This window comes from Furipterus horrens, unplaced genomic scaffold, assembly GCF_987537825.1.
Source record: "Furipterus horrens unplaced genomic scaffold, mFurHor1.1.pri manual_scaffold_5, whole genome shotgun sequence".
In the NCBI taxonomy this organism is placed as follows: domain Eukaryota; kingdom Metazoa; phylum Chordata; class Mammalia; order Chiroptera; family Furipteridae; genus Furipterus; species Furipterus horrens.
In genome coordinates this window covers 147,057,829-147,071,682 of record NW_028327175.1, presented here as the reverse complement: position 1 = coordinate 147,071,682, position 13,854 = coordinate 147,057,829, and the positions used below count along the sequence as shown (strand labels likewise).

General features: G+C 33.9%; 1 protein-coding gene and 1 pseudogene across 11 annotated transcripts in view; one reads left to right on the top strand and one right to left on the bottom strand.

Moving 5' to 3' along the window:
* The window catches only part of PCDH15 (protocadherin related 15), a 686,961-nt gene that overhangs the window by 137,776 nt on the left and 535,331 nt on the right, over window positions 1–13,854 (top strand). The gene's annotated exons all lie outside the window — the stretch shown is intronic.
* On the bottom strand, window positions 4,410–5,780 carry LOC150010083 (TIMELESS-interacting protein pseudogene; annotated as a pseudogene).

Sequence of the window (13,854 nt, the reverse complement as noted above, 5' to 3'; positions counted from 1 at the left end):
CGTGGGGTCTAAACCCCAAGCCAAGCTCCCCAGCCTACAGCACCGGAACCAGGAAAGGAACCTAAATAATATACAGCTGTGAAAAGCAGTGGGATTTCTATCTGCCAGGAAGAGACAGCTGGAGACTCCAAGAGCCTCTTAAAGGGCCAATGCACCAATTATGTTTGCAGCCACTGACCCTGGACTCTGGCAGAGGGAGGGCAGGGTAGACTAGAGATGCTTGAGGAGATTCTGGAGCTGGTGGCTCTGGGGAGAGACATGAGGTAACAGCCTCCAGAATCCCTGTCCTGAGTCATTCCCCATACTGCAGGAGCCATCTTTCTCAGCTAGAGCAGTCTCCTCCAAATGGCACCAGCCTGAAGGGAAGCAATAGTCCCACCTTCAGTAATTACTTTGCCCTACCCTGTGGTGCTTAAGCCCTGCTAATGAAGAGTACAGCTAGAAGACCTTCACTGATAACCCTACAGAAATCCTGCAGAAGAGGTGGATTTCCGGGAGATCTGAGGCTTCAGCTGACCTGCCCCTGGGCCTGGTGGTGGTAAAAGCCAGCCTTGGTGTTCAGTCTCATTCTTTCGGCACACTCCCAGGCCCAGCAGAGGAAGCCATACAGTGTGGATACTGATAGCTCCAAAAACGTTGCCAGGGCCAGCCACAGGCAGGGATTGACTTAGGTGTGCACCAGAGTCTTGCAGATCTACCTGATACATATAAACAAATACAAAGAGGCAACCAAAATGGAAAGACAGAGAAACAGACCCAAAATAAAAAAAATAAAAAAAAAACAAGAGTATTCTCCAGAAGAAGCAGATGAAATGGAGACAAGCAATTTATCAGAGTTTAGAGTAATGATTATAAAGATACTCAACAACATGAAAAAAAGACATAGAAACCATAAAAATAGACCAGTCATCAATAAATAATGTAATATCTGAAATAAATAATACACTGGAAGGAATAAACAGTAGGTTAGATAAAGCAGAATATTTTATCAGTGATTTAGAAGGTAAGGTAGAAAAGAAACACCCAGGAAGAACAGCAAAAATAAAAAAAAATTGAAAAAAATGAGAAGAGCTTAAGAAACATTTTGGACAACATGAAGCATAACAACATCCACATCCTGGGAACAGCATAAGAAGAAAAGAGCAAGCAAAGGATCAAGAACCTAGTCTTGATCTATCAAGAATTCTATCACTACTTATAAAAAAGTTATTATCTCATAGGAATAATGTTTGTTATATTTCTTTCCTTTATTTCTATTTAGTTCCCCACTCCTTCTTCCCAGTAATAATCTTCATGAAACACTGACTATATACCAGTCTCAGCTGTAAGAGCTTTACATATATTATGTCATTTATTCCTCATAATAACCTCACAAGTTTGTACATTATGAGTATATCACTGACTAAAGTAGGACAGTAACAGTTTCAGTAACTTGCCCAAAGCCGGTGTAGCTAGTACGTGGCCCTGAGATTCAAAGGCAGGAATCTTGGCTCCAGAGATTATTGTCCTACTGGTGAGGCAACACTTCCTTCTGATTTCAGAAGCTCAGGCAAGTCTTGAAGGCAGTTAGAAGGAGTCAGACAGGTGGATGCCTGTCAAAGAGCAAGTTCTGCATATAAATAAATAATTAAAAACATGAGAGAATCTATAATAAAAGATGTTTATTAAAAGTATTAGAAGGTAGAAAGAAGAGAACATTCTGCAATTGTCAGAGTGTGCTGTGAAAGAGACGGCACCTGAACCGTCTATCTAATGCGAAGTACACGTTAGAGACAGCCTGACAATGCAAAAGGCATGAGAAGGCAAAGAGCAGTTAACAGATATGAAATGTTATGTTTGGAGTATAAGAAGAAGAAAGCCTGTGTTAAATTTAGAGTGTGAAAGGCTTTATATACAGAGGTTGGCAAAAGTAGGTTTACAGTTGTACAAATAAATAATACAGTAATTAATAAATAATACTAGAATAAACTCTAAGTTTCACGTACCCACAACTGTAAACCTACGTTTTCCCACCCTTGTATCACAGTCCAGATACCTGTACTTAATCTTAATGCCAAGGCTCAGGTGGAATTATTAAACCTTTCTAAGCACTACACTCATACTTTTGGACATTTATAAGACGATGATTTTTGTGGTAGCTTGGGAAAAAGTGTCGGTTAGCCAAAAAGTTTGTTAGGTTTTTTTTCTTTCTTTAAGATGGGCCTAGTAGTGCTTAGTTGTCTTTAGCTTCATTCAATACAATTTTGTTAGATCGTATTGTGACAACTGTCATATCAGCTTGCATTAAAAAAAAAAATCAAAATTGGTGAATTTTTGTGTAGCCATTTTAATATTGAAAATGGAAGAAAATTAGCAACATTTTAGCATAATATGCTCTTTTTTTTCTCATGAAAGGTAAAATCACAACTGATACACACAAAAAGAATAGTGTAGTGTATGGAAAAGGTGCGGTGACTGATTGAATGTGTCAAAGGTGGTTTGCGAAGTTTCTTGCTAGAGATTTCTTGATGGATACTACTCCATGGCTGGGTAGATCAGTTGAAGTTTATAGCATTCAAATTGAGATATTAATTGAGAACAATCAACATTATACTATGTGGGAGATAGCCTGCATACTAAAAATATCCAAATCAGTAAAGTTATTGATAAAAGTGAAAAATGTATATTTTATTTTATGGATTTTTTGGCCAACTCAATAGTTGTCCATGGACTAAGGGCTGCTGTTCTACCTGCCTTTATATCCAAAAATGACAGATAAGGAAGAGATGGGAAGAGTCATAGAGTAAAGAATAACATTTGGTTGTCCAAAAGTAAAGAAGAACAGAATCTACAGCTCTCATAAGACAGAAGCTTATGGGAAGACAATCCTTTAAAAAACAGAGGTACATAAAACACACATGAGAAGCACACATACCATTGTCAAACTGAAGTCTCACTTGACAGTAGCTATTACAAGCATGCTTCCAAGAAAACAAAATGTAAGTTTCAATGTTATTCAGTGACCATTGTTATATGGTACCAGCATCCAGTATTGAGCCCAAACTTTTTTCATTGAGTCAGAAGTATTGCATTGTGCTTGTGCATAAGACAGTGCTGAATGCGTATAGAAACTAGATACACAGGTTTAATAGACTTTGTAGTGTGTTTGGGAATGTTTGTATTATGTTTTTCCCTGTAGAATACACTTTTGTGTTTATGATTATCATTTTGATACTATTTCACATGCTTGCATCTATGATTTATCATTAAATTTTAAGTATATTTTAAAATATTTAGTATTTTAAATGTGGCTGTATAATTTTTATGCCTAGGATTTTTCATAGAAACACATTGCAAGTTACTTTTTATTTACCAGAAAGTAAAAATAAAAATTTAGATAAACCAGTTTTCTCTAAATGTGAGCTGAGAGCAACAGCAGATGGTCCACAATACACAGGAGAATATCTGATAATATTCCAATTATAGGACAGGAAATTCTGAAATGGTGCAATATAGGAATGGAATGGAATGGCTAATGAGAGGTTAGTGGTTCATCGCTCAAGTTCATCTCCTTTTGAAAAGAAAAGACACAGAAGTTAGCTGAAGAATAAAGTACGGAGAGATGGCAGAAAGGAGATGACATAATAATCCTGTACTGTCATGCGTTACACTACATTATGTGTTTCAGTCTCCCTAATAGTATTCATTGTTTAATTGTTACTGTTTGTCAGCCACATAGTGCATACATAAGTGAAGGAGACTGACTTTGATAGCTCATTTTCTTGTCACTTTGATAGTTGAAGTTGAAATTAGTAATCTGTGATAGATTGCACAACATTATAGCTTGAATTAGCTGCTGAATTCATGGTTTATATAAGTCTTTACAAGGCTAATTTACACTTCATTATTCTTTACCTGAACTGCGTCCCTAAGAAATAAGTGCTAAAAAAGATATGCACAAAATGTGTCAAAATATATTAAATATTTTAAAACTAATGAATTGCAGCCAAAATATCCTTGCAAGGTATTGCTTGAAAGAGTAAAAAGACAAATTAAAGTAAACGTATTATAATAGCTTTCTTTGAACTTAGAATTGTGCTTGTTTGATTTTCTTTTTAGAAAGTAAGAGATTTTATTTCAACACAAATAAGCTTTATTTTTACCTGAAATTAATAGGCTAAGAATAAAACACCACATTGAGCAATATATGTACATGTATGTCTATGCATGTAAATAGTTTACCAAAATACTTCAGAGGAATAATCTATACAAATCTTTCTTAAACCTTGGTTGAATTAATTCTTAATACATTAAATGTGATGACTTATCTTTATTAAATATTTTTTTTAGTTTGTAAAATTTTTGTTTTTTAATGGATATTAATATTTGTTATATATTTGTATCTTAAAACACCACCCAAATCAGTGAGAACAAGGCATTCAATGGCACACCAGCAACAGAAGCTGATTAACTATTAATAATTATTATGAAGTCATGTGTGTATAAAAACACTAAAGAGAACAGGCTTAACTAAAGTTAATAAAAAACAAATATAAATAATGCCAGATTTTAAAAAGGAATCTGTAAATGTTTTACTACATAAGGATTTCACTCAAGAGACAAAATACATAGTAATCTCAAACTTGGACCATACCAAGTTGCTTTCCTCTTAGTTGAGGCCTATCCAACCTCAGTAACATCTCTGGATAAAGCATAAAGTTACTGCTGTACATTTTAATTTTAAAAGGATTGGTCCAGTTGAGTCTTTTCTATTTTTAATTCCTCCTCTTCATTTACTATATTGGTAGCAACATCATTATGTGGGTTATCTAGAATGTCTTTGTTAAATCCATCTGACTCCTCCTTGTTTTGATCCTCACCTGTATCAACATCTTCAATTGTCTGTGTCTCCGATGTGTTCATTAGCAAGTCATTTTCTAGGGATTGACTATCACTCAGTAGCTTTGCCTGCCTTCTTTCCAAGGCCAGTTGTTTATTTCTCTCAATTCTTTGTTGTTGCTCTTCGGTTAGGCTTTTAGTTGACTCAGAAGCAAACTTCACATTTTCAGATGAGTTTGTCGGAAAGGGATCTAATTCAGTAGCAGTTACATCATGGCCATTATCTTCCCCTACTTCATCATTATTGCTAATAAAATCTTCATGTAAAATAGGGAGATCAAGTCGAATTCGTTTTAAACAGGTCTGAACTTCCTTTTTACTTCCCAGGTATTCAACTCTGTCAATAAAATCTTCAAATTGCAGTTTAGGGAATAGTCTATGTGCCCAGTGCTCCATGTGTCTGATTAGCGTCTTCAAGTCTTCCGCCTCATGACCTTTACCTTTGAATTTTGCCTTATCAAACACATGCTTTAATGCTGGAAGCCCTCTCTCTGAAATTAATCCCTGAGCATCCAATTTGGGTATATTCCTTTTAATTGTTCTCTTTGGAGGTACAGGAATAGGTGGTCCTCTTCCTGACTCATCATCAGGTTCAGCTCCGGCACCATCTTCTCTCTCTAGAGAAGCAGAAGGTGGGAAAGGAGGAAGGGTTTCATCTTTACATGCTCATAATCTGGTAGGTCAATTAAGCCATGCTCCTGTGGTTCCTGCATCTTTTCTTCTCAACTGTTGAGTTTCTTCTACCATAAAATGATTTGCATTTTCAGGGAGTTTCCAACTATGTCCAAATAGGTGTGAGATATGCAGGGGATAGGCACCTCAACAGCAACTTCAACCAGAGCAGCTTGTAACAAAAATCTGTTTACATATTGACGTTCTAGGTAAGGTTTCCTCACACAGAAAGCAGCCTATTAAATATTTTTAAATGTTACCATCTGGTATTTTCTCTTCAGCAATTTGTACTTGGGAATTTGAGAATTTTAATTTCTAAATATAATTTTTTTTATACACAGACAAAAGTATCTGTTAAAAATAAAAGCCTAGATTTTAGTAATGTTGAGTACAGAGGTAAATAGTAAGTACATTAAAGCATGAGAATAAAACCTTACATTCTATATAATTGAAATAGGATAAATTTAAACAACAAATACCCCTTAATATAATTTGAATGCTTTATATTTAGCAGTATGCCATTTTGAAAAGGTTTTTATTTAATTTTTCAAAACACTTTATAATCTCTAAATAAAAAGCAGTATCATTATTTACATTAAAAAGAATAAATATTATTCTGTTTGGCCATTATTTTTTGCCTTATTAATTGGGATTGAATTTTAATTTCTTAATAATTCAAATATTAATTATATGTTTATATTTACAAAAATCTTACATATATATTTATATATATGTATATATATAAGTGTGTGTGTGTGTATATATATATATATATATATATATATATATATATATATATATATTCAGGTTTCTAGAAATATGTATGAGTTCCTTAAGATCAATAGTTTAGAAAGAACAATACCATCTGTGTGACTTTTCTAGAACGGGAAGAACTTATCACAAAATCAGTGACTTAAAACAGAACTTTATTCTCTCATAGCTCTGTAGGCCAGAAGTGTTGGCAGTCTCATGCTCCCTCTGAGGGCTCTAGGGAAAGAAACTTCCTTGCCTCTCCTGAGCTTCTTCTGGTGGTTCCTTGAAATCCTTTTAATTGCTGGTTTGCAGCTACATCACCGCAGTCTCTGCCTCTGTCTTTCCATGCCCTCTTCCCTCGTGTGTATGTGTCTCTGTGTCTGGATTTCCCTCTCCTTCCTCTTATAAAGATACCAGGTATTGGAATCAGGGCCGATCCTATTTCCAAATAAGCTCCCATTTTGAAGTTCTAGATGGACATTAATTTGAGGGGTGGAGAACAGTACTATCTAACCTGGTACCCCATCTAAATGTATATGTGTCATTATTTAGTCATGACTCAAAAAACTAGTCCTAGTCTCCAATCTAGTCTCATTCCTTATTTCTACTTTGAGTTCTATGAAAAGAATTGACCCCTTAAAAGTTCTAGCCCGTTCATAGTCCTTCTATTAACAATAGCTTTTGGGAGGACTTCAGGAAAATCTTTTTAACTGTTTGAAGGACTCCTTTGTATTAGCCCTAGAGTGGAAGATAAAAAGTGAGGTGAAAGATAGGAAGCAAAGAAATTTGAGCAACCAACTTTAGTCCCAATAATTTATTGATTGAGTGCCTTTAAGATTACATCTAAGTTCTTTAAAATATAGCTGCTTAATTCATTTATAATAAAATATAAATTAAATTATATCAGTCATCACGAAAGAAACAGAGAAAGCCAGTCTCTAGGGGAATGTGATATTCTATGTATAAACTTAAAATTTTGATGAATCAAGTATAAGATGAAGGATAATCATTTTACAAGAGCACATATAAAAATTACTTAGGTGTGTTCTTTGTCTCGAAGATAAACAAGAATCAACAGTGTACATACATGTGTGTTTTCTTTCACACACAAAATATTTTGGCTCTCTTAGTGCAAAAAGAGTGCTAAATATGATTTTGTCTCTCTGTGAAGTCAGAATATTTTAAAAAACTGGATGCCAAAGTTGAACTGTTAGATATTCAGGAAAATATGATATATATGTATTCTATATTATGATGGACATTAGTAACATGAATTAAAAACAATTTAGAGTTTTTGACATTAAGAAATCTAGCAATCACTTGAAGAAAATGAGGGTATCTAGCCTAAATAGGAAAAAAAAAATTTAAATTAAAATATTGGGAGTGACATTAGTTAATAAAATTACATAGGTTTCAAGTGTGGTATTCTATGGTAAATCATCTGTAGATTGCATTGTGTGCCCACCACCCAAACTCAAATCATCTTCTGTCTCTACAGCAAACAAACAAGCAATCCAATTAAAAAATGTTCAGAGGACCTCAATGGACATTTCTCACAAGAAGACATACAAATGACCAATAGACATATGAAAAGGTGCTTGATTTCACTAGCTATTAGGGAAATGCAAATCAAAACTACTATGAGACCCAGGGTTTTCTTGTTGCTTGCCTAGATGTGAGGCAAAAGGAAAAGGGGGAAGGAGGGATGAATTGAAAGTTGTTAGCAATCAATATCAACAATGGAATAAGAGTCTATCACAATGTGAAAAACACTCCTAAGAGGGGAAAAAAACGTGATATGATCTCTAGATACTTAGGAATTTTACATTGTGCCATAGAGACTAAACAGTCATTTACTGAGCAGTTTTAGAGGAGTAGACATTAGCTTTAGTTAACTAACAGTATGAGTGTTATATATAAAACATCTTAAAGTTTTTCAAAGAAAACTTTAGCGTGCATAAAAAATTGTTACTATCCTGTTTGTCTTTGAAGACTAGAGAGGATGAAAATTAAGTTGAAGAGCTAATACTGTTGTGTTAGTTTTAACAATAAATTATACTATAAATCTTTTCTTTTTTCGGTTTTAAGATAGTTCCTGAGATTCTGATTATTGTTTGTTTAAGAATCTTAAAACTTTATGTTTTCATTAGATTCTTAATTATGTATATTAGATTATTACTACCATTTGACCCTTGATAAGCTGTCATCTTTACAACTTATTAAAATGGCATATAATTGTCCGATAATTGTCTCAGTAATAGCTCTATAAAAGGTTAATGGGAAGAATCACAAATCTCGGTGAATAAAAAAAGAAAAGTCAAATATAGTTTCAAATAAATATAAATAATTGAATAAATAATGATATATTTTGAAGAATTTTGAAAGTTAGCAAAGGAAAATATGTAGAGGAAAAAGAATGATCTGCTTTTATAGATATTAATTGAGACACATCTACACGGACAACAATGTAATGAAAGCCAGAAGGAAAGAGGGGTGGGGGCTAGGTGGAAGTGGGCAAAGGTAGGGGGGTAGGGACAAAAAGAGACTTTGCCGGGGGCTGTGGGTGCACAATGAAGTGTGCAGATGATGTTTATTGAATAAATTCAATTAAAAATAATAAAAATAAAATAATTAAAAATTAAATTAAAAATAATAAATAATCAGGAGACACAACAGAAAGAATCCAGGATATATTTAAATATAAAATAATATATAGCTCAATATCCATTTGGAACTGGGTTTGGAAAGTATTGACATGTAGTTAATAGTCAAGACCTTAATAACAGACAATATCTCTAGAAAAAAAATACACATAGAAAGTAGCTGAAAACTGATATTCATAATATGTGAAGGCTCATAATACCTAATATCTTGTGTACTCATTTATTTATGGAAATATTCAGCCAAAGAAGAATCTGAAAACAAAAACAAATCAAGGCCCCTTATTAATCTAGGTAAAAAGACACTGTCTTTGTCATGGGTCCCAAGGAAACAGAGGATGCCAAAAAAGGAAAGGTATGTGATCAACAGATTATATCTCATATGAAGGAATAAGGAATAAACTATATTGTCTAAAAAAGCACTGAAGAAATTGGAATGCATCTTCCTTCCAATGCAGGTAGACAATGAGAAGAGAGAAGAAATAAGTCATATGGAGGGGAGAAGCATAATAGAAGAATTTTGGAGAAATATGGTTAGATGAAATCATCCTGGAAGTTATACAATGGACACCAGCTACATGGGCTGTAAGACTTGGTGTACAAAGTGTATAGGGAAGTAATGAAGAACAATATCCTAAAAAAGTAAGAAGTGTACAAATATTAAGTAGCATTTAATAGTTTAATTTCACAGAAAAACTTTTAAGTATTCTACACTTTATAGGGAAAACCAAATGATGCTGAATTTTGCTTTATTTGACTAGCAATAATGATACATTGGATTGTGAATGAGATATTTTGATGGCAGAATTACTGATGACATTTTTCTGAGAGCAGTCTAGCCTAAAATATATCATCTACCCTATCTCTTATATTCATTTTAAGATCCTGAATTATATTCATTTGCAAGCTTATAAACGGAAACCTATGATTTGGAAATTCAGCAGCATTTTAGTTCCATCTGGCTCACAATGAGATTTCCTGCCTTTATCTTAAACTAAATTTTACTCCTACCTCCTAAAAAGAAAATTTGCTTATATTCATTTCTTGCATGATTTAGTATAAGAATAAAGGGTGAGAGTAAACATAAAAGGATAAATTTTCATTTGGCCTCTCCTAGCATGTGTGAAGTCAGAAAAATGAAAAAAAGCAAAAACAAAACAAAAAAAGCAAGCAAAACAATTGGCAAGTGAAAGTCCAAGGTCTTTGACTCAGAGAAGATGAATACTGGACTGAGAATACTCACAAGATATAAAAGGATGGAACCCAGAGCACAGAGTAACCAATCGACAGTTGAGAAAAGAAGAAACATCTCCATAGAAACAGCAGAAAATGATTCTTTCCTTGACCTAAGGACAAAGAAAGCTATTTATATACATATTGGCAGATTAAATATGGATTTCTGTGGCCATATGCAGACATATGGTGCAACATGAGAAACAATACAGTATTCCCTGACTTATCATGGGTATTACGTTCTAGACCCTCCCGCGAAGTAGAAACCTTACATTTACTCTACACTCTTAAACCTACGTAACTTTAACAACAGATGTATACAGTACCGCAAAATCCTGCTATATAGCGAAAAATCCGCAATAAATAATTAAATATAATATTTTTAAAAATCCCGCGATACAGTGAGGCCAGGATAAGTGAGCTGAGATATAGAGAGGGACTACTGTACTTCTCATTTGTGGCTGAACATGGAAAACTTTGCTGATGAAAAATATGCCAAGAGCTAAACTTATTGCCTAAGTTTCAGAAAACACGTAGAGTGGTCCTTTTAAACACCAGCCACTAATGCTTAAACCAAGCTCTCATGCCATCACTGCCACATGGTGAACTCACAGTCATCTCAACTAATAAAACACCAATAGATGTGTAAGGCAGAGTGGATACATTACTTAGATAAATGGCTAAGCATTTAACAATTAGTTGGCAGGCTTATATGTCTAGTATAAAGTCCCTTTTATCTTAGACAGAATTAGGTCAATCTGTCAGGTGCTTCCTAGAGTGGAAAATCTATGAAAATGTAATAATCAAATTTCAGAAATGTGCAATGTGATACTAGTTACAGAACAAAATTATTCTATCTGGAGGAATATAGATATGCCTAGAAAATTGTAAAGAAAGATAACTCAATACTACCTTTTTATTTGGTTATTGGTAAGGAAGCAGAGATCACCTTTGTGTGTATCTGCAAGGAAATGAAAGCAGATACAATCCCGGGATGTACTCTTGCTTTTGCCATTTATATTATAATCTATATGAACAGTGCTTGCTGGCATTGTGCAATGCATGATCTGCCTTTGTGTACATGGAATGGGTTATCAGTTAAGATCTGAAGACAGCCTTTTCAACTACCTTCTATTCTTGATACTTAAAAAATAAAATGAAATAACTTATTCAAGGTATCTTTTATGAGTGAAAAGTGGTTTTTGAAATAATTATCAGATAAACATTTCCCTACTTTCTTCTTGTTCCAGAGGGTTAATAACTTATCTAGACAGACTGCATTAATTGTAAAAAAACAAAGATTTTCTTCTCAGGGTGTTGTTATTTTGAGGAGAAAAACACATAAGGACTTTGTGGATAGGATCAGTGAGAAGGTCTTCAACATATGCATATATAGTTGACCAACATGTGTCATTTGGATCTGGAGAGGTGGGTAGCACACAATAATAAAAGCAAATTCCAAGCTGGGGTAAGGTAATATGGTGATCTGATGGAGACCAGAGCAGCCACAATAATGAGGACTCTCAAAAAACACTGTAACAAAAATAAATGAGAAAGGTAAACCAGAGTTTTATTGAAATAGATGTAAGGGTGTCACTACCCATACAAAGCTCCATAACAAAATCAACCAAAATCAATAAATTTGGATGATGAAAATCAGAAGCTTCTTAGGGAAAGAGAAGGAGCTTTGTGGTCAAATGGAAGTTAATTATTCTTCATTTCTTGATTTACAAGGGCTAGTTTATCATTTCTAAATCCCACCTTTCTCTTCTATTAATGGGTTTTTTGAATTTAAAAATTATTATCTCATATAGGGTTTTTTTGTGTTGTTAATGCAACTGTGTGGGTTACATGACTAATGTTTGCAAGTACCCTGTACATTTCCTGGCACATAAATGTGTATGAAATTATAATTTTCTGTTTTCTCCACCATCAAACCTGAAAAAAAAAATCTCCTTTCTTAAGGGACTTTGGAAGATAAATATGAAGTCATCTTAGAATTAAGAACATGGTATATATCAAGCAGGCAATTTTATAAGAGGAAAATACTGCACTAGGTATTTCAAAATTAAAAAAAATACTAATATAGGGATTTGGAGACAACTATTGATTTGATGGTCTGCATGGGTGAAGAAAGGAAAAAATGATGCTATTTTCATGAAAGCTGGAGATGAAAGCATTATAGGGAAGTTGCAATCTGTGATTTCAGGTGCCTATCAAACATCAGCAGGATATCACAAAGAAAAATAAATGAATCTTTTCTCTGTCTTGCACATCTCACATTAGAATTTTTATTTGGTTTCTGGTAATTAAATCATTAGTATAGTTAGCAAATAATATTATTAGCATAATCTCACTTGGAATATTTTGCCAAGAGATCCCAGAAAATGTAGCTACATGGTTTTTCTCCTGCAATTCAGGGGATACTTTAGAAGTTGAAGAGATAGATGACTTGATAACAAGCAATCTGATGCCAACAAACTACAATGTCTTTCCTACTTACTGTAGTAACAGTTGAAAAATTAATTGTGCGATTCTTTACTTAATGTCTAAATCTCTCACTAAACATTTAAATTCCATGAGGACAGTGACTAGGTCTGTGTTTTTCATTACTGTTTAGGCCTCCAACCCTTTAGTTAATCAATGAACAGAAAAACACAATTTTGTTTCTTCTAAAATGAAACATTCGGCAAATACAAACCCATTCTGAAAGAAGGCAGATATTTACATAATTATACAGAAATTCCATATCACAAAATTGGGTTTTTGCTATTTCTTTTCATAAACAAATTATCTTTAAAGATTATTAATGAAAAAAATAAAGAATATTATTCCTATAAAAGTGAGTTGGGGCTTCTACTTATTGTATAGCCAAGACTTTCTGAAATGTTGAATCCATTGTTTTTTTCTCCACGATTTTAAGGATTCCTACTTCAATATAGTCAAAGTTCAAGATAAAAATATCCTGCTCCCTCACCCCAACTCTTGATTTCCACATCCAACCAAATACCACACCCAGAAGTTTCTGCCAGAAGAATAATTTACCTAAGTACATGGTCATGAGTGGGATAGAACCTTGAGACAGACAGGCAGGAAAATATAATACAGCATTCCAGGGCAACCCCTCTTTACTTGTTTTTATTTAGATATTTTTACTATATTGTGAAAATTTGTCATTTTAATAAATTTTTGATAATAGATTAACATCTCTCAGTCACTCATCACAGAATACAGTATGAATGCCCTTGATGGTGAGAAATTAATTTCTCTCTCTTGGACCCTCTCTGTGCTCTCTTTTAAGGTTTAGTACTTTGTACTTCAAGTTTATTTCTCTAGTCAATAAATCAGCTTTTCCTTCTGTATTTCTAGGTCTCCCTGTCTTTCCTTTTAAGTTGGATTTATCTGGGTAACATTGGTTAATAAAACCATACAGGTTTCAAATGTACAACTCAACAGCACATCATCTGCACACTGCACTGGGTGCTCACCACCCAAAGGCGCTTTCTGCCACTATTTATCCCCTCTTTGTCCTCTTTAACCTCCCCTAACCTCCTTTCTCTCTGACAATCACAGTTCTGTTGTCTGTGCCTGTTTTATCTTGGGATCACTATTACTTCTTATTTCTTATCACCACAATAGAGTCTGCAGGGATCTTACC